The sequence below is a fragment of the Manacus candei genome, unplaced genomic scaffold (genome assembly GCF_025592945.1).
Source record: "Manacus candei isolate 608988 ecotype Guabito, Panama unplaced genomic scaffold, ASM2559294v1 h1tg000061l, whole genome shotgun sequence".
NCBI classification, from domain to species: Eukaryota; Metazoa; Chordata; class Aves; order Passeriformes; family Pipridae; genus Manacus; species Manacus candei.
The window spans coordinates 3,854,621-3,882,518 of record NW_026138109.1 but is presented as its reverse complement, the minus strand read 5'-3'; the positions used below and the strand labels follow the sequence as shown (position 1 = coordinate 3,882,518).

Below are 27,898 nucleotides of genomic sequence, written 5' to 3'. Positions count from 1 at the left end.
ACAGGGAAAAAGTTACATGCTTAGATTTAATTTTATGTACCATGTATTCAGTATGTATGACTGTTTGTATGTGGGCATTTCAAGTGCACAAAGCAAATTTGAACAAATTTAATTTAAAAAAAATAAATGTGTGGAGAGCAGAGGAATGTGACAAGCCAAGTTGAAAGCCTGAAGAAATGCAGGAAATCAACAAGAGTAGTAAGGATACCTGAAAAGTGACCACAAAAATTATCTTGTTGTTAAAAAAAAAAGACTTATAAGTAAGATAGGACTATCTAACAGTAAAGGATATAGCTCTGCACTGGTGTTGAGCTCCAGACAGGGGAGGAAGCTGGACTTGTCGAAAGCCTCTGGGTGACAGTGAAGGAAGAGGAGGACACAATTGCTGCTATCATTAAACAAACCACATGAACAGAGCATATATGCAGTGGAAGTCTTTTTCATTAATAACATGACAAATCATTCAATACTCAAAGCATAGAACTGAAGAGTCACGAGAGAGTTTAACTGTCCAAAGAATGGGTAAGAAAAGAAACATCAGGACAGAAATTAATTAGCAAGCTCTATACTGAAAAGCATTGGTCACTATTTCTGTTTCATTAGAAAAAAACAGAAGACAGGCACTTCTGGATGTGTTTCTTAGCAGTGAAGAGTAGTTGTTTCAGAAAAGAATGATGAAAGGCAACTTGGAGACAGTGACTGTGAAATTACAGAGTACACAATCCTAAGAAAGAAAATAGGAAAAAAGGGAGATGATCATGGACTTGAAGTAGGTAAACTTCCACCAACTCAAGTCAACAAAACATCAAAGGAAAAAGTTGTTGTTGTGGTAGAAAACATAAGCTATTCCTATCAGAAGGGAAAAGTACTGAGAGATTAGTTTAGCTAATCCAGGAACTTTTATTTGATCTCAAACTCAGTAAGTTCCCTCTGAGAAGTGGAAATCAGATCAAATTCTAAAACATGTAAAATAACAGCACATGTTTATGATCCAACTAGAAAACTAAATCAAAACCCCAACATACAGCTAGGAAACACTTCAAAAGGTAACATGCACTAATAATAAAGAAAAGAAAGGAAAATTATGATTAATTTTCCTGCCTATTTTTGAGACTGGAGGCAAGGCAATGACAGGCTGGGGACAGAGTGGCTGGAAAGCAGCCAGGCAGAGAGAGACCTGGGGGTACTAATTGACAGGAGGCTCAACATGAGCCAACAGTGTGCCCAGGTGGCCAAGAAGGCCAATGGGATCTTGTCCTGTATCAAAAATAGCGTGGCCAGCAGGACCAGGGAAGTGATCCTTCCCCTGTACTCTGCGTTGGTGAGGCCACACCTGGAGTATTGTGTTCAGTTCTGGGCCCCTCAGTTCAGAAAGGATATTGAGGTGCTGGAGCGGGTCCAGAGAAGAGCAACAAGGTTGGTGAAGGGACTGGAGCATAAGTCCTATGGGGAGAGGCTGAGGGAGCTGGGGTTGTTTAGCCTGGAGAAGAGGAGGCTCAGAGGTGACCTCATCACCATCTATAACTACCTGAAGGGAAGTTCTAGCCAGGTGGGGGTTGGTCTCTTCTCTCAGGCACTCAGCAATAGGACAAGGGGGCACGGGCTTAAGCTCCGCCAGGGGAAATTTAAGTTGGATATCAGGAGAAAATTCTTTACAGAGAGAGTAATCAGGCATTGGAATGGGCTGCCCAGAGAGGTGGTGGATTCACCATCCCTGGAGATCTTTAAACGCAGATTGGACGTGGCACTGAGTGCCATGATCTAGTAAATGGACTGGATTTGGACCAAGGGTTGGACTCGATGATCTCGGAGGTCTTTTCCAACCCAATCGATTCTATGATTCTGTGATTCTATAACTGATGAGCTCAAGAAAATGGTAGTATTTAAAATCTTTTTACGCACGTCAGTTGAGGACCCCTGGTGGTCTAGTGGTCAGGATGCAGCGCTCTCACCGCCACGGCCCGGGGTTCAATTCCTGGTCAGGGAACCCCTCCGGGCAGATGGAGCTCATCAGCCCTGTAAGGCCATCCATCTAAGAGAAGGTCACTCTAAACAAACCTGCATCCTGAGGACCTCACTGCCACTGTCCAAGCTCACTCAGCCCCGGCAGATGAACTCAGGATTAAAGGGTGGGCTCAGTTCAGCGCACACTGTGTCTCGAAGGGTAATGACCTTTCCCAAAATCTTCGTTCGCGAAGACTGGCCACACGTACATATGCATGTCAGGCAGGCACATCAGTAGCGTAATTAACCCTGATGACAAAGGGTTAAGTACTCAGTGTAAAACAGGAAAGAAATAGGACAGGAGTGCATTAAGAAACGCTCTCAAGCCAGTTAGACCAGATAGACTATAGCCTGGGATATTTTAAGAATGAGGTGAATTCGTCAGATTAGCAATTACTTGAGAATCAGTGAAAAATTGCTAAAACATGTAAGACTGGGAAAGGACAAAAAAATTACAACTGCCTTATAGAAAAAGAGGGAAGAAAGCAGAGGAAGAAGAGCCTGGAAATAAACTAATTAATTTAACTTCAACTCACAGAAAAAAAACCCAAAACACAAAAAACTCCCAAACATATCTAGAATCAATTAAACTTTTGAAAATGAAAATAGCATAAAAACCAATATGCTAATGCATATCTTAAACATATTTTCTTTATTTTGACACTGTCATATCACAAAATTAGGGTTTTTGAGGAATCTTTCTCTGTTCTCACTTTATTCAACTTTTTCTTAATCTGGATAACAGTCTTATTAAGCTTGCAGATGAGACAAAGCTGGAAAGCAGCACAAGCATGAATGTCTTGGAAGACGTAATTCAAAGTGAGAATTACATTATCTCAAGAAATTGTGGTGGTGGAATGAAAAATGGACTAAAGGCCACATGATACACTGCACTTAGGTGGAAATAGTCAAATTTAATGCTGTGATTTATAAATAGCAGTATAGCCTTCATGCTTTCCTCTTCTGAGCACTATTAGAATGTCAGGTAGAAAACTTGGTCTCTTTGGGGCATTATACTTCAGGAAAGACATGGACCAACTGGAGAAAGCCCAAAACAGTGCAAGTGATCAGAGGCAAAGAGAAAGTGATCTATGATGAAAGATTTCAAAAACAGAGATCCTTCGGCCTAAGATATAAGAAAAACTGAAGAGTACGTGGTAATTATTTTCTAGCACAAAAGAGAATAATCTGGTCACCATTGTCAGTGTGGATAGAAGAATTCTGGAATTTAAATTGTAGCAAAAAAAGTGTTAGGTATTAAGGAAAACATTCTGATTATAAACTTGTGAATATCTGACACAGGCGGCTTTGGTAGGTAAGGGAGTATTTACTACTGAGACATTAAGAAATCTACTCAAGAAAATACCAAGAATTAGGTAAGGACAGTAAATTCTGTTTTGGGATACATCAGTGAACAACACTACGAGCAGATAACTCGTAGGTTTCAGCTCTATTTGGCTCCTCAATAATTCCAATGTGTTTACCATGTCAAAACAATGACATGTCAAGCATGCCAAGCACATGATGAGCAAGTGGCCTGTTCTGATGTCAGAACTACTGCTCAATCTGAGGTTCCACCTAGGAAAAGAAACAATCATCAGATCCTGTTTAGAGTGAAGTCACCTATTTTCCTGGAAACCAGCTTTATATTTAGCTTGCCCCACATCCCATGATGGAACTCAGGAGTCCTCTAAGAACACTGTTGTTCACAGGACTGCTGCTCTTTGGCCTCTCCAAGGCAATGGTATGCATCACATGGCTTGCATAAGGTAAAACATTGTTATGCAGCACCATTAACCTGAAAGGTTGGACATTCCCTGAACTCGACGACTCTAGAGGTCATTTCTGTGTCAGCTGACTTGAGCATCCACTGCTTTTTGTTACTGTTATGAGCACTAAGAACCATCACAGTACAAGCATGCAGGATAAAGGGTTGGAAGTAAACATGTGCAGCAACTTCACCCAGGCAGAGGCTGAGGGCCAAAGGACAAGAGACTGTGTGGATGGACAGCTAAACCACTTTCTTTGAATGGAATGGAAAGTCCATGGGAGAACTCCACGAAGGAGAAGGATTTGTCGAGTAAAAACAAAAGGGTCCAGAGATCTGCATTTTGACAGCAAGGTGGTTATGGCTCCATTAAGATTTCTGAAGGGAGAACGATCAGTGTAGTATCAGCAAAATAGCCCTATAATATGAAAACCAGGGAGCTACAGACCTGTGGGTCTGATTTTTACACCTGACTAGATGGATTATACAGAGTAGAATTGGGAAGAATGTCAATAAACATAGTCTTTTTGAAGAATCAAAGTGCTACCTCACATCATCTTAGGAACTTCCATGTGTACAAAAATATTCTGCTTTGAAAGACATTTCCCTGTGAGCATTTAAATGAGAAGATAATACTAATTCAGGATTTTCCTCTACTGATGTTACGTGTTTCTCAAAATGGTGAGTTGATGTAAAAAACCAAGCTCTTCAGAAAGAGGTCGATGTTTTTCTCAATAGAAAGAATACCAGTTATGTAGAGACGGCAGTAGCATGTATTTTATTAGTCGGTCTGTCCAAAATTCCTTGCTGTCACATATGCTTGAGATCTGTCAATTATAGGCTTCTAGCTGAATTGTAAATTAAAGGTTGCTGCTGTTCTTGGAAGTCCCAGACTTATGAAAACGACAAACAAAGCTACTCTGTGGCTTTGTTTACATGGAACCAGTCCAGGATATTCAAGTAACATACTTTATACGCTGTAACCTTATTCAATTCTAGTCTGTTGTCTTTTGCATGGTAACACTACTGTTTTAGCTTCAAGTGAATTTGAGTACCCAAATAATCAAGATAGTGTCTGCTCTAGCTTTTCTCATCTCCTTTCCACCTAAGTCTGAGAGACAAAAGAACTTGGGTGGAGAGCAAGAATATGTAGCAAAAAGTTGCAGAAAAATGCTCATGAAACATGGGTAGACAATGAAGACATGCTCTGAGCAAAAAAATGTAAAATACTTGGAAAAGTGAATCAGTTAGCTCTTTAGCATATTAGAATTTAGGCATTAAAACACAGGAAGACAATCCAAAAAAGCCTTGTTTAACGTGCTTAAACCTTTGAGACACTTTAGACCCTAGCATTTTAGGTAGAAGCTTCACCAGATACTGAAACTTGTGCTATTCATAGAAAGAAATGGAGGACAATGTGGACATATGGATGCAGGAAGTGGTCTCAGGCTCTGAATTCCAGCCTTGCAGATTGTGGTTACAATCTTCTATTAATGCTTGAAAGACTAAGGATGGGATTCAGTTAAGATCACAGGGCAACACCATCACACTATTTATCATAAAATTGATTGATATTTTTCACTGTTCATTTGAAGTAGTTCTTCTGGCTAATGTAACATCTAGGATGAAGGACAATCTGTGTAGTGCTGGAAATGGGCCAGGATACCAGCCTTGATAATATTTATCTTAGAAAAAAACAGCAGTGAATATTAAATTTCAAGCAAACCCTTCACTCCTACTCTCCCCCATCTCCCTTCTTCAGAAACAAAGCAAGCAAAATACCACCATTTACACTTTTCCACAAAAAACCAGAAAGTCAGTGTATTCATTACACAGCAGATAGGTCTTTGCTTTATATTAGCTGCAGATAATGACATGATGAATGACTTAGAAATAACAGAAGGAGAGAGCAAGAGACCTCAGGCTCTGGCAGAGTGTTCCTTCTTTCTTTTCTCTCTTTGCCTGTGCCTTCTTATCCTGCATGCTTGTTCATATTGGTTCCTTGGAGATTAGTTCCTCAAAGAAAATTCTCTGTTTCTACAGATATTGGTTAGGTAATTATTCTACTTTCATATAAAGTATTCAGGGGAGCTTTGCTCTGTAGCTTTAAAGGAAATAACCCAGATATCCCACAACCTAAATTTTTCCACATATTCAGAGGCTGAAAACAGAGCTGCTATTAAATATTGTTTTTATTTTTGCATACAGCAAGCACTGTGTATTCCCAGCTCTTGGTACAAGTCTGATCATGGTTGAAATATGCATTTTATTAGTGTGGTTTCTTTTTGTGGCAAGCAATCGTGTGCTGTGGTACTTTTTTCTGCAATTCTACTTATGATGGAAATTTAGATTAAAAGAGTGCTTTTCTTCTTTCAGCTATTCTTATTCCATAGATGAATAAAGAGCATTAAAAAGGTGAAGGGAGGAAAGAGGAAGCATTAACCTACCCCCTGTTCAGAATTTTCACTTGCTACCATCCTATAAACAGATATTTTGACAGCAAACATAGTATATGCCTAAAAGACTGACTTACTCCCTACAAAGGTTAACTTTCACTTATGTTTCACACAACACCAGTGGCCTTTTTTTCTCCATAAGTTTTCTAAAGTCATATGTCATGGTTTTAAGCCCAGTTGAAAATTAAGCACCACGCAGCCTCTCGCTCAACCCCCACTCTCTCACCCTCTACCATGGTGGAATGGGGAGAAGAATTGAAGTAAAACTTGTAGGTTGAGATAAGAACACTTTAATAATTGAAAATAAATTAAAATACAGTAATAATAGTAAAATAATAATAGTAGTAATAATAGTAATAGTAGTAGTAGTAATAATAATAATAACAACAACAATAATCATCATCATCATGGCTGGGCTTCGCGAACGAAGATTTGGGAAGGGCTCTACCCACATTTGCTACAAGTGTGCTGGTGGCTAAAAAGGCCAATACGAGATAGACAAGTCCGGTTGCAAAAGGCACAGCAGAAAGACTCCTTAGGTGGTATATTCTGCAAGACACGGTTCTTTCTGCGTTGTCTTTTCTCCTCAAGAGTGATCCTGTGTGCGTTCTCAAAGGACGCAGCAGCGTTATAGATGGTGTGTCTCCAGACCTGCCGACTGGAGGCCAGAGTAGACCAGTTATGGTGATAATATGGCCAAGGCTGAGATGTTGTTTCGGGGCTCCTCTCTTGTGGCAGCCAGTGGCAAGTTCACCATAAAGCACGAACAACAACAATAATAATAATAATAAGGGAAAACCCAAGTGATGCATAATGCAATTACTCACCACCTGCTAACTGGTGCCAGATGTCCCTTCCTGAACCCAGACTGACCTGCCCTTCCAGGTAACTGTCCCCAGTTTATATACTGGGCATGTCATTCTAAGGTGTGGAATATCCATCTGGTCATTTTGGGTCACCTGTCCCAGCTGTGCTAACTCCCAGTTTCTTTTGTTATCATCCTCACTGGCAGAGCATGAGACACGAAAAAAGTCCTTGATTTATGATAAACATGACTTAGTAAAGAACCAGCAAATCAGAGTATTATCAACACCATTCTCATTCTGAATGCAAAACATAGCACTGTAACAGCTACTGAGAAGAAATTAATTTTACCCCAGCTGAAACCAGGACACATGATATAAAGGGGGAAACACGTGTGCATCTGAATCATTCTCTTTCTTATTTCTAAAAGACTAACATGTTCCTTTTATAGCCCTCATTTTTTATTACCATCTAGATAAGATCAGTGGAGATTAACTGGAAAAATTAATTGGAAAAAGATGTTGTCTTGTATTACTAAAAAAATATGGGTTCATAGTCCCTGTGCCTGGAGGCCAGTAACAAGCGCAATAACACAGGATCAATAATTTGTACCCATCCTGTTCAATATCTCTATCAATGACCTGGAGGAGGTAATGTGCACACTTGTCAAGTGTGCGCATAACAATATACTGGAGGGATCAGTCAATATGCTCAAGAAATGCTTCCAGAAAGACCTAGACAGGCTGGAGGAGTGGGTTGATGGGAACTGTGTGAAATTCTGCCAGGACAAATGCAAAATCCTGCCCTGGAAAGAAAGAAGCCCATGCATTGATACAGAGATATTGCACAACTGGAGTGACCCAGTGAAGTGCCACCAGGGTGCTCAGCTCAGGAGTTGGAGCATGAGCACCCCAAAAGGATGTTGAGGGACAGGGTTGCTCCAGCATGGAGAAAGAAAGGCTTCAGTGGCACCTCAGAGCAGCCTTCCCCCTGTTACAAGTAGGACATTGAGAGGACAGAGCCAGGCTCTCCACAGCAGTGCATGATTGACAAAGGAGAGACAATGAGCATAATTAGAACTGAGAAGTTCAGACTGGAGAAGAAAGGAAACCTTCTGCCCTGTGAGGACACTGCAGCAGTGGAGCAGGTTGCCTTAAGACGCTGTGCAGTCTTCATCCATGGAAGCTTTTGAAACCGAGCTGGGTAAAGCCCTGAGTAATAAGATTTTCCCTCTTCACCTACCCTGAATTCAGCAGGAGATTGGACTAAGGAGCCCCTGAGATCTCTTCCAAGCTGAATCTTTCTGTTTCTATGATGGTGTTAAACAAGAAGCCAAGGAAACAGATAAAGATATAGGTTTAACCTGCAGGTAAGAATGTGGAATATGAACAACGTCTTGATTTAATCTCATTCTCCTGTAGTTTTTAATGCAGCTTTGAAAAATAAAAAATGTTTTTGTAATTTAAGTAGTTTCTCACTCAAGAGAAACATATTCATAGTCACTTAAACCTCAAACCACTGGGAATTTTGAACTACTCAGACTAGATCATGTTGTTTCAGGCCTAATGTAAGAGCTCCACAGGTAAAGCAGTATCAATTAAGAGTATATTTTGCAATACCATATTAGCAAAGTGCTTAGTAACAAAAAAGTCACCTTATTTCCTTCCAGTACAAACTTTGCTAGACAAAATAACAGATTTTTGTGGTTTTTTTTTTTAGCATGGACCTTGCATGTGGACCCTGTTATATTGATCTAGAAATGCATATATTAACCTTGCTTTTGCTGACTATAGGTAACTATTGCCTGCTAAATCAAGCGATAGGAGTTTGGCAGGCATTACCAATACAGCTACCTCTATGTTGCACAAGCTCAGACTTTAGCCCGTGCTTACATTAGGCATTCACAGTGAGTCTGGCAGAAATTATGATCAGCACTTGCTGTAGACACTGTAAAGTAGAGGAACCTCTTTCAGATGAAGAACTGTTATGAACTGAGCTGTTAGAATTCTATTTGACATACTGTTGACAAACACTATGTTATACACTAATATAAACAGAGAGCAAACCAGACTCAGACATCATTTTGTCTTCTGCACCTGGTTGCAGAGCATCATGCTCAAAAAGGAGAGGGCTTTCAATACACTCTTTGGAATGGACTGAACTGGCAATAGCATGTTCAGAGAAAAGAGTAGGTGTAAGCATGACTGGATAGTGTGTCAGAGTAAATGGTCAGAATTAAGGTATCTTTACTGAGAATACTCAAGCCAGACTTGAGTTTCAAGGCTTTTTAAGAAGATTGGAGGGAATCTGGAAGAGTGATAATACAGCATAAATGAAAAAGAAAAATGAAGCACATAGACATTCATTAAATTATACATAGCTTTAAAAGTAGATGTGTCCTAACAGATCTAAAAAGAACCAATTTCTATATTTTTACTGAGCCAAATTTAAGATTCTTGCTTCATAAGATACCAAACTCAGGTACTCTGAAGCTAATTTCTGTTGGTGATTAAAATACTACCACTGGGAAGAAGCACAGAACAAATATCCCCCTAAATCCTCCAATGAAATTGAGTACAATAGTTATCAAAAGACAAACCTTTTTTTTTTTGAGAGAAGCAAAGAGACCACTGACCATTTATTATGCTGTTTATTTTTATTGGAAAGATTAAGAAAATTAAAAATATTTATCCTATACTCAAGTTATACACACGCTTGTGCTTTCAAATCTCCAGGACCAGCTGTACAGTGTGAAAACTACACTCTTACTTGTCTCCCGTTTTTCCAGCCCTATGCACACCCTCATAAGCTTTCTGATTGAAAATTATTTTGGCTGCTTTTGCCTAAATCTGGTCTTGTTGGCAGTGAACTGTGTTTGACATTAATCCCCATGAAACTAAACCACCAGCCATGTGAAAAAATAAACAACTTTTATCTAGTATACAGAAAGTCCAGGCAGGTATAAACCCAGAATATATAATAAACTATGGATTTATAATTATCTACACTGATTTGTACATATAATGAGGAAGCAGTAAATATTTTCTCTGGTTTACCCATGTGGTATTTCAGATGTTCAGCTCTCACTGCTACTTAGCCAATACAAAACAGTTTGTCATAGTCTCAGATCTTATTATGTTACAGGAATGTTGTATTAAACAAACCCCATAAACATATTTGGACCCGGAATACAAGTCTTTCTCTCCTAACACAGTGTTTCAACCATCAAATTACAGGGCCAGGATCAGGTCTATAGTTAGAATTTCTAAACCAGTGAGTTTTTAATCATGCTTTGCCATAGCTTCAGTAGAAGACGTAAGAGTGAAAGGCCTGGAAAACAACCACTAGTTTGGCAGCACAGGCATCTCATAGGAGATGTGGATATGAGTTTCCTAACCAGTGGTAAGAACTGAAAGTTAATGTCCTTTGCACATATATTAATGGAAAGACTACTGTATTGCTTGAGCTTGACACTTAAAAAAATGTAGAGTTCTGTTCCCATGATTTTTGAAGGAGGAAAAGGCAAGAGGTGGTTCTGGTGTAGGAATAAGAAAGATGAAGTTGTATGCTCTAGGAATAAGAAAGATGAAGCTGTATACTCTTAGTTTAAAACCTCAGTGATACTTCTGTCATACAGTTTCATTTCAGTTTTGATGTCAGATTTTTAACTCCCTTAAGGCAACTGAAAATTCATAAGGCCACATCTTATGGTCCACCTTGCCACAGCTACACGTCTTTACCCCCTGGGCCCACTCTATTTGTTCAGGGCAGAGCAAGTCCAGATCAACAGCCCAGCTGAGAACACATCACTTGATTTTTGAGGCACACCACCTCCCTGAAGCCAAGCAGGACCCAGTAGCACAGCTCCTGGTGCAGTAATACAGGAAGGGCAGCACCAACCTGAGCAACCAGAGGTGCCAGGAACCCTATTGTCCCCAGCCACTGTAACCAAACAACTTCTGTCTGCTGGCCCTGGTATTCCTGTTCACCAAACCACAACAGGGAGCTTGGGTGAGCTACAATTAATTTCAGAGGGGACTTTGCCTTGTGATTGCCGAGTGATTGTGAAACTTTTATAACACTGGCTTATATGGCTCTTGTCCCACCTCTGTTGTATGAGGAAGCCAGATGATGAGCCATTTGAGGGTGAATGGGACACACAGGACAGCGTGCCTGCAAGGGCCTCAAAGATCAGCGTGTTACTGCTGAGGTCACCTTTGCACTTATGTGCCTACCTCTGATAGTTTATCAACGTAAACGATACCTAAACAAACTGATGGCACCATGCTCATTTCGAATGTTTTCTTTCCTAAGGTGCTTCTCAAAAGAGAAATATTTTATTATTGTAAGAAAATCCCTAGCAGTCCCTCTCCCTTTTGCCGTAGCTTCTGTCTACACTGACACTACTCAGTTCTTCGTGTGAGCCACCACACACCTGCTCACGGAAGATGCCTATCATCATCTTTTCAGCCGTCCAACGCCACTTTACTTCCACCTGGTAGCCGCGTCCGTGGCACGCTGACACCCCCTTCTCCCTAAAATCGGGTTCATCGCCTTCCTGAACACAAACGCGAGCGCCAGCCCTGCCCTTACAGGCACACGCCGGCTCGGGAGCCCGGAGGTTCGCCCTCGCTGCCCATGGCCGGGGGGCTGTGCCCGCAGCGCGGAGCTAACCCCCGGGGGGGGCTAGGGACGTGCGTTTCAGTAGCCGCCGTCTCCCCCCAGACGGAGCCCCGCGGCGCAGCCAAAGTGCCGGCACCGGCCGGGGCTCAGGGAGGGCGGCAGAGATCCGGAGGACACGCCGAGCCGGCCCCGTCCGCCCGCCCCACCCGTCCAGACACGCTCCCCTGGCCCCGCACCCTGATCCCCCCTCCCGCGGCGGGCGGGCCGCCAGCTGCCGGGGTGGAGGAGGAGGAGGAGGAGAAGGAGGAGGAGCACGGAGCGGCAGCCCTTGAGTGCCCCGCGCCCCGGCAGGCAGGGCAGGGCAGGGCAGGGCAGGGCGGGCTGCGCCGAGCAAACCGAGTACCCCACCAGCGTTCGCTGCCGGCGGAGGCGGGCGGGTGTGCTGAGAGGAGTGGGGGCCTCCCCACCGCCCCCTGCCCTCCCCGCGCCTGCCCCGCCCCGCCCCGCCCCGCGGGAGGAGTGCGGGCTCAGCCCGAAGCTGGGCTGCTGTTGCTCGCTTTCTCGCCGGTCGCTGCCGCTCCAGAAGTTGGGGCCGGTCGCGGCGGACGCTCGCTGAGGCGCTCCCATGGTGCCGGTGCCCGCCGGGGGGGGCCACGCCCGCCGCCGCCCGCCGCGCCGCCGAAACTTGGGCGAAGTTTGTGAGCGACTCGGTGAGTACCGGGCGGCGGCTCCGCGCCTCTCCCTGCCCGCCGCCTCCCGCCGGGGGCGGACGCCGAATGGCTTCCTCGCCCCAGTGTCCCAGCCCCAGGGTCCGGCTCCTGACGGGCTTCGCCGCCCTCACCCGGCTCTCGCCCCGGGGTTTTGCGAGCTCGCCCCGCGGGGCCGCCCGGCGTGCCCTGCTGGCGAGGGCAGCCCGGCCCCGGAGCCGGGCCGGGACCGCGGCGTCAGCTCTGGCTGTGGCCGGGACGGCGAATGTGGGGCAAGAATTCCCGTCAGCTCCCGTGCTGTGGGTGATGGAGGGGGTGATGGGGGAGGGAAGGTCTGGAGAAGCAGTTTTCTTCAGAGAAACCCTCTTTTCTGCGTGGACTGGGATTTAAAAAGCAGAGCGAGAATGGTAGTTTAGCTGCCAGCGTTGCAGGCTTCTCTGTAATAGACCTAATCGGAGTTTCTGTTCTCTGTGGTTTATTCCAGTTTATACAATTCCCTACTCTCGTTTTTCTTTTCTTTTCTTTTTTTTTTTTTTAATGCTATCTATAATTTTGTTTCTTAATGTGTGGCCTTCTGTAAGTATTGCACAGGATTAAAAATAAAAAGAGAATGCTTTTAAAAACAAACACTGCAAATGCTCTGAGCAGAAGTATACGAAACAGAGGGGTTAATGCAGTGGAATAACGAGTGTTTTATCACAGTGGCGTCTTCTGTGATACTTGTTGCAAACTCTCACGGGACTAATGCTAGACTGGATGTACATTAGCTACTCATCTTTTCACTAGAGAATATTTTGTTCAGAATTTAGTGTATTATTAACTTATTGTATTCAGTCACGGCTTCACTTTCCTTCTCGTGTAACAACAACAAAATATTCACAACTGGTCATCTTTGTGGTTAAATAGGAAATGAGAGTGAAACAATTAAAAAGCTGTAGCCCAATGCTTGAGTTGGATCCTATTTTATAGATGCTTTAAGCAAGTATTTACTGATAGGAAAAATTGAAGTTATTTGTCAGGTAAAGATCTTCTTAAATCCAAAAGTTTTAACTTAGACTTGTTTGCTCACATCAGCATTGAAAATGTATTTGAGAATAGAATCAATGTACGGAGATCTGGTAAGATTTATTTGAGTACTGGTGTTTATTTAAAAGATGCTTTTTAAAATATTGAGATTAAAGCAGATGGCGATTGAGATGTCTTGTGGCTCTGAGTGGTAAATATAAGTATTACTGAAAGTTATTCAGACAGCTGGAATTGTTTGAATAGGAATACGATGTCTTTCATCCCTACCACATCTCAGTCTCGCATTACTAGAATTGCTACTTGCTCTGTTAATTCACGACGTTTGCATGTTCTAATAATTATATGGGATTGAGAAACATGCCAGTGTGCAGTCCTTCTGAGGAGTAATTTCTGAGGTTGCCAGTAAATGGTAGTGATACTTTTACTAAATATGTAGCTGTAACTTACTCTAATGTACAGAGAAGTCATAGATACCCCCCAAATATTTTGGAGTGAAATTGTCCTAGTGTGGTCAAGGATTGTTTTCATTACCATGGGCTGTTTCATTGTCTTCTAGTGTTGATGTATCTGCACAGCCCAGTGCAGCACCATGCACGTATATAAAATTGGGATCTCTATAGAGGTGTTAATTCCTATAGCACTGTGCAAGGCAGCAGCACTGCTCCCAGAGAGTGCTTGAGTGTCTATGCAACACTGGCTGTGTTGGGGAGAGGTATGGAGCTTAGTTCTCCACATTTTTACAAACTAAAGTAGCATGTTATACCATATATGACCTCTTGTGACATTTTCCAATAAGGAGCGATCAAGAACTCTGATGGCAAATCCCCTGTTTATATGGGTTGGTACCTTTCCTTTCCATGATCTGGAGACTGAGGTTCCCTTAGGGTATGACTTTCACGCACAGGGCTTCTTTTGATTACCAATATGTACATGACTCTAAGTGTGTATTTAAACTAGACCTAGGCCTTGCTCCCATTAAATGAAGCTTCCTTTTGCTGCAGAAATTGTTTTTTAACAAAGCTAGTATTCATCTTGTGCTATTAATGAGAGCATTGGGGAGAATAAATATAACATCATGTATCTTATTTGAAATACCAGATGTCCATGGACAAAGTGGAAGCTGTGAATATTTGTCATTGAGAAAGCATTGTAGGCAGAGATGCTTTGATTTTTTTTTTTAACTGATTGAAAAATAAGATGTGCTTTATCAGACATGACAGCACTTGCATTCAGCCAGGTTGAAGCTCTTGCAATCTTAAGGTATGTGTCAAAACATTTTGAAATCATAAAAAATAAATAAAAATTATAGGAACAACAAGAAGGGAGGTATAAAGTTAGTGGGGAAAGGAAGGGCAGGGATATCACCAGTGTAATAACGAGTCTGCTTAGTCCACATGGAAGTTCTTAAATGATTGACTAGCTAGAGGACCAGGTTTCTTTTAAATGAAAGATCTTCCTTATTTTTTTACCAAATATTTGTCTGATGAGAAGACAATTCTTTGACCCAGCAGAGCTGAGAGAGTAATTCTGGGAAGAGGGCAGTGTGAGGAAAGCAGGGAGAGAGGGGTAGTAGGGTTGCTACTTTGCTGTGGCGAAGGCAAAAGGCTGATGCAATGAGATACTAGCTTGGCAGGAGTAGATTTATGCCAGGACTTGAAGGAACACTTTGTGCTCAAATTGTTTATCACAAGGGAAATCTTTCTTTACCGTATATGAATCCCAGTTAAAGTCTTCGTATGAGGTAGGTGTTTGTTTACACGTCACTGTAGTTCATGAGAGATAGAACAAGCATCCTCTTACCAAAGAGCTGATTTTCAATGTATGAGAAACAACTTTTCCAACAAAATTGTAAGGGCTGTTTCCTTTGACAGCTGTGACGGAGATGGATGTTGTCCGTATCACGTTTACCGCAGCTTATGAAATGAAAATATATTTAAGCACGTATTTTATTGACCTTCAGAAAGCATGTATGCCATTGAACATACATTAATCACCAGAATTATTATTTTTTAAATTATTAATGAGGTAGTATAAACTTCAGAAAAGCTTCACAGTAGCAGGGTGGTTTGCAATAGGGTAGGACTTTATGTCTCACTTGCCCAACAAACAGCATGGTACATTATATTGTTAATTTCAGATGTACAATGTTGTGAGGATGTAAAAGACAATTAGAATTATTTTTACTGAAGTAATAAGTGCTGGAAAACACTCTTGATGCAGTCTTCTGTGATCAGTAATGCATGAGATACTTGTGTTAAGTGTGTGAATGCGTGTGCACAGACGCTTGGTTCGTAGTAACTTTCGGATGTAAGGTTGTCCCACTTCGTTATCTACTTAGTCAGTAGCTGAACAACTCCACCAGTAATCAAACATTTATGAGCTTTGACACTCTATTTGCAATGCTATTCATACTTATCATACTAATCACGTCTGTCTTTTGATTTTACAAAAAATCCTTTGACTGCAATGCCAACACCTGTATCTTCTAAATCATGCTCAGCTTTATAACTTAGAGATGCTCCTATTTGTAGTGATACAGTCTGCAACATAGTCTTTTGTCCTGCTATGTGTCTGAACTAGACATAACATTTTGTGGAAGGTATCCACTGCATGGGATTGTGGTTGTTTGGGGAAGGTCCTACAGGGATTCACGGAGAATGCTAGAGATGTGGTGGAGACAAAGAGCTCTATACCGCGACTGCTGGTGAGAGGATATGAAACTCGTAAATGTAGCAGAAAATTTTAACCTCTCTGCATTAAGAGAATAAACACAGCACCCATTCTGTTGGTGTGGAATGATTTATGCTTCCCCAGGTCTCCTTTCCTGTAGCCATTTAGGGAGACTCACAGCATTATTGTATTGTAGTGCTAGACCTGCTTGGCCTGTGTGTGTGGCACAGGGTGACTACTGAAGATGAGTTCATAATGTGGAGAACTGAACTCAGAATATACAAAGAAAAGATGCTTTGCTGGCTTTACACTCATTAAGGCAGAAGATTGCTACCTCTGATCACTTAATAAGCTTATTGCTCATAATCCTAGAACAAAGATGATATATGAAGACATAAATATGAGTAATCACTTGCATTTCACTATGACAATAGTAGACAGAGATAATTAATATTTATAACTTTAAAAGCTGTTTAAATACTGTCATAAATCCATTACAGTCTTCAAACTCAGTTTGTAAGTAGTCAGTCCAAACAGAAAGTATTATTTCAGATGCGTGACAGTAATTTTGTACCAAACAAGTTTGTCATCAGCTAACATACAACAATTCCGAGGGGCAGTTGGAAAGAGCTAGGTTGTTAATAACAACCCTTATGTTAGAGCATTAAAGCATTTAAATTGAGTTTGAATGTTTACTGCCTCAGAAGTAAATGAGATTGGTAAAACTCCATATTCCAGTAGATCTCTAGGATGCATTGATGGTAGGTAGAAACTGTCCCTTTGTTAGTTATGTGGACAGATGTCTTTGTGCCTGACTGGTATAAAACAGTTTTGGTTTTAATTCATATGTTGTACATCTCTGCAACCTTATTGGTATAGCCAAATAACTCCCTTAGGGCCCATTGGAGTTTCGGGATAGTCTAAGCACGAAGAAGGGTCTGTAGGCCAGAAGAAACAGACTGAAAGAACCAACACATTTTATTCCAGCTGTCTTAGTTAAATGAGAGTGCTTATCAATTTTCACCTTACTTCACAAACTGTGTGCCTTATTCCCAGCTGCTCTCAAGTATTCAGCCTGATGTCTAATATATTCCATGTTTTTTACCTGCTCTTTTCACATACACATTACATTAGTTCTACCTAGAGCATGAGTTGGTGCAGTGGGCTCTCATTTATCGCATGACTGCAAGTATTGTTTGAATTTGTTATGGAATGCTTATTAAATTGTGTTTGCTCAAGAACTATGTTATGAACCTACATTATAACTGTTTTGAGCAATGCCTTGTTTACTGTTTTCATCCAGAAAATCTTGAACTGTTCAGTGTTTTGGTAGTTTGTGGGATTGCTAGTGGCTTTATGTGATGCTGTAAAAAGTCAGTGAAAAGAAAGCAGGATTCCTTGCTTGGTGGTACTTGTCTCTTGCTTTGCATGAGTTGAAGAGAACTGGTTGTGATTGAATTGGGACTCAGCTTTACCTGTTCTGCCAAGAGTAAGGAAGATCTGGGATGAGGATTGAGAGAAGAGCAGTTAAAGCAATGAGCTGCTGTATCTTTGGCTTTTAGTTGTACTTGATGGCTGAGCCTAGTCAAGTATGTTGGGAGAACACTGTGGGACTTTTATTTATAAAGAAAGCTTTAAGAAAGCCACTGCTTTTGTAATGACTGGCAGTTCGAAGTCTGACACGGAATAGCCCTCAGAATTAAGTCAGATGTCAAGTAAACAAAGCAGAATACACCATGATCAGGCCATCTGTATTTCACAGCACACATAGCTCAAGCCCAGTGAGCTGTGCTTATGCTGGGGCTTTGGTCCTCCAGGTTGAGTCCTGGCTGGTTTAGGGCATGCACTTGGCGAGTTGAGCCACCTGAAGGAATTATTTGCAGGGGGTGCAGTAGGAAATACCACTCGTTTTGGCTTATGCACATATGTAACTGAAACATATGCAACTAAACATTTAGGGCTTGACTTGTGCTTGTCCCAAACGGTGCCAACCTACTGATCCAGTATGTGTGGATGAGCTGTTCTTACCACTGCAGTGTTTCTACAGTAGGATCAAGAGTGTGAGACAATGCGTTACACTTTTTAGCTGTGATTTCTGACCCTTGGAGAGTGTCAGTGAGTCTCTGGGTCGGCTCATGCTGGGTGGTGGTAACAAACACTGCACAGGAGAGATGCTTGTTATGTGATACAGTCACTGCTGGCCTCTTGTACACCAGCCAGTTCTGGCAGTGCAGGACAGTGTGTACATCATGGAGGGACTGCAGCCTGGGGAAAAAGGGCCCTTCCACTTCCGTGTGAGAAAGGCTGTTTTTGTGGAACTGTACGATGAGCTCTGGTATCTTCCAGCTCTAAGGTGCTTTAATTAGGATGACTGTGTCAATTCAGAAGCCATTTCAGAAAAAGCAGTCACTGTTGTAAAGCAGCCTGTGCCTCATTACTGCTGTAATGTAAGTAATGTAAGTATTCTACTTGAATAGCTAATTTCCTTGAAATAATAGGTAGCTTTGAGAAAATTAATTCCTTTGATTGTACTGGGTCAAGGCACGCTTTTTGCAGTGTCATGTAGTTTATCCATCCCAAGGCACACACAAAGGATGTTAACTTCAGTGGATTCTGCTTGATGGTTCTCAGACCTCTAGCTGACCACAGGGATGCTGGTGGTAATGTTAAGGAAGGATGGCACTTACCTCTTTAAGTGGCATGAGGGCCCTTCCTAACTTGCATCAAATAAAGGAAGAGTTCAGGAATACTTGCATGAGTTGGCAATGTGCGCTCACAGCCCAGAAGGCCGACCAAATCCTGGGCTGCAAATGGTCAAAGGGATCCCAAATCACAGGGAGTGTGACCAGCAGGTCGAGGGAGGTGATTCCCCCCCTCTACTCTGCTCTTGTGAGTCCTCACCTGGAGTACAGTGTACAGTTCCAGTGCCCCCAGTATAAGAAGGACATGGAACTGTTGAAGCAAGTCCAGAGGAGGCCATGAAGTCGATAAGATGACTGGAACATCTCCCCTACAAAGACAGGCTGAGAAAGTTGGGGGTATTCAGCCTGGAGAAGAAAAGGTTGCATGGCGACCTCACAGCAACCTCCCAGTACCTGAAGGGGGCCTACAGGGAAGCTGGAGGGGGACTGTTTGTCAGGAACTGTAGTGATAGGGCAAGGAGTAATGGGAACAAACTAAAGGAGGAGAAATTTAAGTTAGATATTAGTTTGAAATTTTTTACTGTGAGGGTGGTGAGACACTGGAACAGGTTGGCCAGTGAGGTTGTGGATGCCCATCCCTGGCAGTGTTCAAGGCCAAGTTGGACAAGGCCTTGAGCAACCCGGTCTAGTGGGAGGCGTCCCTGCCTATGGCAGGGGGATTGGGACTAGATGATCTTTAGGGTCCATTCCAACCACTTAACATTCTATGATTCTGTGATTTTTCACGCTTATTGTGTATAACGGTATAAGACCTGTATCCAGCATATGGGGGAAATAAGCAATACACTGTGTCCTTGTATTTTTGATCCAGCTTGTGGCATAGATGGGTGCACTTGATGCCATGATGGCAAAAGTAATGTTGTTTACTGTTCCACCCATATGTTTGTTGTGATCTTTTCTATTGCCTTTTTTCCCCAATTATAAACAGTTAATCTTTTATTAAAGTAACCAGATGTATTGTGGAAATCATTGCTGGTCCCTTTTCTTATTTTACTGCTGCAGGTGAAGGGCTCACTCCGTAAGAGCCCAAGAGAGCATTATGGACCCATTGGGAATAAAAAGTGTATCCATCAAAACGAAAGGACATAGGATTTAGGAAGAGGGACTCCTCTTGACAAGTTGTTCTTGTTGACATTGAATGATAGAATGGAAACCTTCATGAAGAACCTTCTGTAGCCATGTTCTGTTTTCTGTGCTGAGGTAGAGTTTGCAGATTTTTTTTAAAAGAATTTTGGTATATTGTTTGTTATTTCAAACCTAAGGAATCTGGGAGCCTGATTAACCACAGGAGATCTTGGATTAGAAGAGGGAAGAAGTTTTCCATAGTGGGAGAACATGTTTGGTGTTTCAGTTCATGAAACCATGCAGAAAAGGAGAGGAGGTTTTATGGTGTTGAGGGATCAAGAGCCTGAGACTGCATACAGATTCTGGATAATTTCTGAAACAAAATGGAATATGTGCAGATAGAAAGACCAGGACATGAAAGCCTGGGGAATTATTGGTTGTTATTGGAAGGACTGAAGTCATAGACTCCAAACAATTTGGTTCCACTGTCTTAAGTGGACATTTATGTGAACATGTAACTGAACATTATGTGACCAGTAATCAAAAGGACATGTTTAAGATTTAGTGTAATGATTTGTTTAAGGATGTTTGAGGTGGCTGGACTAAAACAGTAAAAAACCCAACATCCTCAAGTTGATTAAAAAATTCAAATATAACTTGAATTGCAGCCAGAAGTATATTTTCATACTGATTTTCAAAATATTTTATTTTTTTTTAATCATTGTTAAGGTTATACTACTTTGTGGATAGAGCTATGATAGGAGTAGAAATGTTTTTGGTAGGGTAGGACTGATTTTGCCAGCAGCTTGCAGTTTTATGCTTTCCAAATGGTGTTTTGGTTGCAGTATTTTGTAGCAACCTATCAGTGCAACAGCTCATAAGAATACAGAAAACAGAAATATGGTATTTTTGCATCAAACAACTGATATTGTTCACCAATTCGTTTTATATGTGAGCAGTTGGTACACATACTGTTTGTTCACATTGCAGTTTTTGTTTTATTTACTGATGCTGAAGTGTGAAAATGAAATATAAGCTGTCCGTAAAAAGTGACTGGCACCATTTGTTGTTAGGGCTGAAGCAAAAGAGGTATCTCTCACTAATTATTTAATTGTCTGGATTTTTAAAAGTTGAAAGGTTCCTTCTAAGAAGCCTGATCTGACTAAGAGGCTGTAACTGTTCATGTGAACTGCTTTGTATAGTCCCATTTGTATGAAGTAGAAGTGTGGCCTTATGGGCAAAAGAAGAATCTTCCCACTCTCTACATCTTAAACACCTGCACTGACCAGATATCTTGAAAATGTGAGAAGTACATTCGTTTCCATTCAGATGGAGCAGTAGTACAGAGCAGCAGCCTCAGCAGTAGCTTTGGGACCAGTGGTCACACAGCTCTCTGTTCTTGAGACTTTGTGTTGTTGCTTCATATCCTAGTAGATTGCTACTTTTCAGATGTTCTGATGACTCCCTACCTTAACAATACCAGATAGGTATTCTTAAAAAATGTTATTAAAATACCTGGTCTGAAGCAGTGCACTTGTTTACAGGCTGTGGGTTGTGGAGCACTTGCGGACAACACAGGTTGAAGCTAGCTTGGGGAAAGCACTTAGCTGTGCTTGATTAAGAGATGGCAGATGGGGCTTCAGCTGACCATCCAGCAGACTGTGAGCACAGTTGCCATCCCCTGTTCCTCACCAGCCCCTCTAGCTTTGCCGAGCAGAAGTTGAAGTGTCTCTGGGCTAGTGTATGTTACAGTGATCTAGCACATAAGTGTCTGTCCCTAAGAGGGCAGAGCTGCCAAAGCTGGTGGAAGTGTGGCACCAGTGGAGGTGAAAACTTGCTAATAGAGAAAAGCAGGAAGCCTGAACAAACAATTGTACTCATTAAGGCAATTACTGGACAGAAATGAGGAATTTTCTGGGGAAAGATGAAAGTCAACCTGCGTTTTGTTGCATTGGTGTAGTTCATAGGTAGAGGTGACTGGCAGTCATTTGTGGGTGCTGTTGTCACACAGACTCTTCCGCCCACCCCCGGCGTACAGCGCGGGCACGCGGCCCACGGAGCGGTGTTCCCCCCCGGGCGGGGAGAAAGGAGAGAGGGAACTTTGCTGGCGGAGACTGCACCCTCATGGGAGAGGAGAGAGGGCACCTCGGAGTTCACAGAGACCGGTGCCCCCCTGGGGAGGGGAGAGAGGGGGGGCCCCGGAGCACGCAGAGAAGAGAAGGACAACTCTAAACCCAGGCAGATGGAGCTCGATTAGCCCTGTAAGGCCATCCATCTAAGAGAAGGTCACTCTAATTAAACCTGTGTTCTGAGGACCTCGCTGCCACCATCCAAGCTCACTCGGCCCCGGCAGATGAACCTTAGGATTAAAGGGTGGGTTCAGTTCCATGCATACTGCATCTCACCTAAAAAATCCACTGCACAGGCCTGAAGGCTATACCCACATTTGCAAAGCCCTGTAATGACATCTACAAATCTTCTACACAAAGATCAAAAGACAAAGGCATATACACCTGCCTCCAAAGGTGTACCCAAATTGACTCTAGCATGCTGGAACGTCAGAACCATGCTTGATTCTGCGGATAGCGGACATCCTGAGTGTCGTTCTACCCTAATCGCCCATGAACTGTCACGTCTCAACATCGACATTGCTGCTCTCAGCGAAGTTCACCTTCACGAGGAAGGCAGCCTCAGAGAACATGGTGCCGGTTACACACTCTTTTGATCAGAACCGAAAAGCGTATCTCAGGAGTCGGCTTCATGATCAAAAACTCTATTGTTCCTAAACTCGAAAATCTGCCAACAGGTCACTGTGATCACATTATCTCCCTACGCCTTCCACTACACAACAAGCAACACGTTGTCCTCTTTAGTATATATGCCCCAACTCTCCAAGCTGACCCTGCTGAAAAAGATAAATTTTACACCGACCTGCACCACCTTATCCAAAAGGTTCCTGTAGATGATAAGATCATTATCCTTGGTGATTTCAACACCAGAGTAGGTAAGAATTTTGAAGCCCGGAAAGGAATATTAGGCAAGCATGGTGTTGGAAGCTGCAATGATAGTGGTCGACTTCTGCTAGAATTCTGTGCGGAGCAACAGCTCACTATCACCAACAGTATCTTTCAGCAGAAAAACAGACTGAAGACAACCTGGATGCACCCCAGATCTAAGCATTGGCACCTTATTGATTATGTCTTGGTGCGACGGAGAGATGTCCACGATGTCCATCACACCCACTTGATGCCCAGTGCAGAATGTCAAACAGACCATCGGCTTGTGCGCTGTACACTTAACCTCAATCTTAAATTCAAACCTAAAAGGGGCAGTATCCCAAGGAGGAGACTCCAAGTTAACAATCTCCAATCAGCCACAGTGAGGAACAAATTCCAGGCTAATCTTCAAACTAGGCTCGATAACCATTCCATAGATTCTATAGATGCCTCTCCTGAAACACTTTGGCAACGTATTAAAAACAGCATCCTGCAGTCCTCTGGAGAATCCTTAGGGTTCTCCCTCAAGAAGAACAAGAACTGGTTTGATGAAAACAATCAAGAGATCCAGGAATTGTTGTGGAGGAAGAGAACTGCTCATCAAGCACACCTTGCACTGCCATCCTGTTATGTAAGAAAAACAGCCTTTTGCCTTACATGCAGCAAGCTCCAACAGAAATTTGTTGACCTCACCAAGGCTTTCGATACTGTGAGCAGAAAAGGTTATGGCAGATTTTGGAATGCTTAGGTTGTCCCCCTAAGCTCCTTAAAATGATCATCTCACTTCATGAGGATCAGCACAGCCAAGTCAGATATGGCAATGCACTTGCAGAGCCCTTTCTAATAACTAATGGTGTGAAACAAGGTTGCGTTCTCGCACCAATTCTATTCACAGTCTTTTTCAGCATGATGCTCCAAAGGGCCACGGCAGACCTCGATGATCAGGACGGTATCTACATTTGATATCGTCTTGATGGAAGCCTCTTCAACCTAAGGCGACTGAAGGCCCACACTAAGACCTTAAACCATCTTGTCCAGGAGCTGCTTTATGCTGATGATGACGCCCTTGTCACCCCCACAGAAGCAGCTCTGCAGCGTTTAACATCCTGCTTTGCAGACACTGCTGAGCTCTTTGGGCTGGAAGTCAGTTTAAAGAAGACAGAAGTTCTCTATCAACCTGCACCTCAGGAAGTCTTCCATCATCCCCACATCACCATTGGCCAATCAGTGCTCAAGTCAGTCCAGCAGTTTAATTACCTAGGTAGCCTCATCTCCTCGGACGGTAAGATTGACAGGGAGATAGACAACAGGTTAGCAAAGGCATACAGTGCTTTTGGAAAGCTTCATAAAAGAGTTTGGCGAAACAAACACTTGAAGAAAAGTACAAAGATCAGTGTTTACAGAGCCATAGTACTGTCTACTCTCTTATACGGATCCGATTCATGGGTCATCTACTGCCACCACCTGCGACTCCTAGAACGCTTTTATCAACGCTGTCTCTGCACAATCCTAAACATCCACTGGTCAGATTATGTGACGTATTAATACGTCTGTTCTAGAGCAAGTAGCAGTCACAAGTATTGAGGCCATGTTACTGAGAACACAGCTGCATTGGGCAGGGCACGTCTCAAGGATGAAGGACCACCACCTTCCTAAGATCTTGCTTTTATGGTGAACTTGCCACCGGCTGCCGCAAGAGAGGAGCACTGAAGAGAAGATACAAGGACTCCCTAAAACAACATCTCAGCCTTGGCCATATTGATCACCATAACTGGTCTACTCTGGCCTCCAATCAGGAGGTCTGGAGACACACCATCTATAACCCTGCTGATGCTTTTGAGAATGCATGCAGGATCACTCTTGAGGAGAAAAGACAATGCAGAAAGATTTGTGCCCTGCAGAATATACCACCTAAGGAGTCTTTCTGCTGTGCCTTTTGCAATTGGATGTGCCTGTCTCGTATTGGCCTTTTTAGCCACCGACACTCTTGTAACAAACGTGGGTAGAGCCCTCCTCAAATCTTCGTTCACGAAGCCTAGCCATGATGAATCACACCAACTACTGGAGGAATTTGGGTGTTAGAAAACCAACGATGAAGGAGCACTGGAAGCACATTTAACAGGCTGGTATTGATACTTGGCATGAGTTTTCTGGGATGCATTATGGAACTGAGACAGTAATTCTAACACTGTAGATCAAGGATGTACTTCTGCCTCAACAGCACTGACCTTCCTGGATGTTCTACGTTATAATACATGCAATAGTTTCTTATTGGCAGCTCTGGCATTGTGCACTGACTTTTGATCCCTGTGGCTTTTACCATTCATTTCTTTGTCTTTGTCTTAGCAGAGCACTTCAGTTAATACAGAAAAGGACTAATGCCATTCATTATGTTATTTTGTCATTCCAAACAGTAAAAAAAAAAAAAAAAGCTCATATTCCTTTGACTTTTTCTTTGCAGACCTATGTTGTGTGGGATGGGTGAAGGATGATGATGCTCATGCTGAATGAGAGAGAACAGCAGCCACTGCTGTAGGACTTAGTTTTCTGAAATTACTCAAAGCCAATTTTCAGTCCAGTTGTTGTAGGGGATTATTAATACTCTGTGGACTGTTATACAGTTTGAATGACAAACAAGCAGGTAGAAATTATATTTATGTGAAAAGTGTATATCACCTTATATCACCTGTTATCTGTGGGAATGCATACAGCACCTTTTATTTGGGATTTCAGTGTAGCTGTGCAAAAGGGATTGTAGCATAGATAGTAGGATAGGAGTGAAAGATTTAGTCTGCATTTCCCAAACAGTAGCGTCTGGAAGTGATATGCAGCTTGTGGCTAGGAATGGAGCCATAACCCTGTCCTTGACTGCCTGAGAGTCTCTGCAGTGTGTTCAGAAAGACCTCACCCAGATGTGAGCCTTCAGAGCCTGTGCTCATGACACTGGTTTCCAAGCCATAGCAGAATCACTTTTCCTTTTTTTTTTTTTTCAAAATTCATCATACTTTCATAAAATTCAGATTGTGCTGTCAAATTTATTTAAAAGATACTTTCATAAATCCAGAAAAACTTAAACACCAGTAGGTATCCTCTTAGATAATCTTAATTTGTTACTCTGGTCTCTGCCACATGATGACCTCTCTGCAGGAAACAAGCACTTCTTCACCAGTCTCAGAATGGCTGAAAAGTCACTCTTTAGCAAAAATAGGAATCTGGCAGGCTTCAAGTGCAAACCAGTTTCTTTGTGGATACCTACCTACAGGCCCTTGGATACACTCCTAGTTGCTCTGCAGAGTTAATTCAGTCACCTGGTATGGTTAGTCTGATTTTTTTCTTTCCACTGTTTGAACTTCTCTGCCATCTGAACTCTGCCTGAAAAGTAGACTGGCATATGTTCTCTTATTTTTTAGATCAGTCATGCCAGCTATGCATAAAAGAGCTAGAGCAAAAACATTCCGTATCCGTTAAGTGTTTTATTTTCCAGACTAAAAACTGAATACTTGCAGCTTGCATGTCATTATATGCTTGTCATTCCTAATTACTTTCTGGCATGCTCCTGAGTGTTTTATAGACAGGCATATGCATTTGATTTTTTTTTTTTTTTTGTTAAAAACACACAGCTGAAATGCCTCCATAACTAGGCTAACAAAACAAACCAAAAAACAAACAACAACAATGAAAACACCACCCCCCAAAGAAAAAAAAATTCTACAAGAAAGCCAGAGACGGAGTTTTTCTAAGGGCAAGCAGTGCTAGGGCAGAGGGAATAGATTTAAACTAAGAGTAGATTTAGATGAGATATTAGGAATAAAGTCTTCACTGTGAGGGTGGCAAGGCACTGGAACAGGTTGCCTGGAAAAGTGGTGGATGCCCAGTCCCTTGAAATATTCAGGGCAAGGATGGATGGGGCTTTGAGCAAACCGGCCTAGTGAAAGGTGTCCCTGCCCACAACAGCCAGGTTGGAATTAGACGGTCGTTAAGTAGAAACCCAAACTCTTGCAACCCAAACCATTCTGTGATTCTGTGAGGTGGAAAACTAGTAGGAAAAATAAGTGTGGACATAATAACTTGTTGCTTTCTGAAAGAGTAACTTACTTTGTCTCATTATCTGTAAGCATTTTGTCTTGAAGGAATAAGACTGTTACTTTTCATAACTGGAAATTAATAATCAAGCATATTTGGTTATTTAAAAAGCTTGTAAGTATGTGATTTTTCCCTGCCGCTATTCTGTATATGGTGGCATGTTTTACCAAAGGAAAACATGCATATCAGATTGCATACACACAAATTCATAAACGCCCATGTAAATAGAAGCAGATTTGTGGTTCTGAGCCTTGAGATATGCTCTCAGCAAGCTACAATAACTCTCCTGAGGCTGGTGGTAGATAGAAACTGCATCAGTGAAAAGCAGAGTTTCCCAGCTGGCATTTCCTTTGCTTCTTTGCATTTTGTTCTTCCTTGGCTGTCAGTTGACTACTCTGGCAATGTGCTGGAGTACTGAAAGCCTGTTATCTCCCCAGATAGCTGCAGTTCCTCAATCCGAAGGTATATCTTTGGAGTCACTGCGATTAAGAGTGATGCATCTTTGTGGAGTGTGTGTCAATACAAAGGCTGTTTAAGATAGATTCAGATGTGAAATACATTTAAAAGCTATGTCTGGAAAATAAATCCAAGATGAAATAATTGGGGAGGCTCTCATTTTTCTGCCGTGGGGGCTGCAGTGTACACTGTGGCGTGGGGTGGGAGCTCGGTTTTCATTGGGCCGATACATCTTGTCCCACAAGTGCCTGGTACCAGGAGGGGTGGGGAGCCTTTGGCAGGGGGCTCCCTTGTCATCAGAAAGGGCGAGTCAAATTCTTTTGGCAGCAGCCCACGGTCAGGTTGGTTTTGGCCGGCACAAAGCTGCTTTTTTACAGCCCAGTGTACCAGGTGCTGCCAGTCTTTTTGCAGGGCTGTGGCTGAAAGAAGCAGCTGGAGCCCCTGCAGCTGGGAACACTGGCATCTGTCGTCTGCAAGATGGCCCAAGTATATCATGGAACCCAGAGGCCTGTGTATTCAGGGACAAGGGGTCTGAGAG

At 42.5% G+C, this 27,898-nt stretch overlaps 1 protein-coding gene across 4 annotated transcripts in view; it reads left to right on the top strand.

Annotated features, from left to right (window-relative positions):
• Positions 1-27,898, top strand: part of GHR (growth hormone receptor) — a 163,392-nt gene that overhangs the window by 22,418 nt on the left and 113,076 nt on the right. Inside the window, exon 1 of one of the 4 annotated variants that reach the window (XM_051804778.1) lies at positions 12,199-12,365. The exons of 2 other annotated variants lie outside the window; for them this stretch is intronic. The gene's annotated coding sequence lies outside the window, so the exon portion shown is untranslated. Of the gene's footprint in view, positions 1-12,198; positions 12,366-27,898 lie in introns of those variants that run through there. One more of the 4 variants, XM_051804775.1, reaches the window with a different exon arrangement.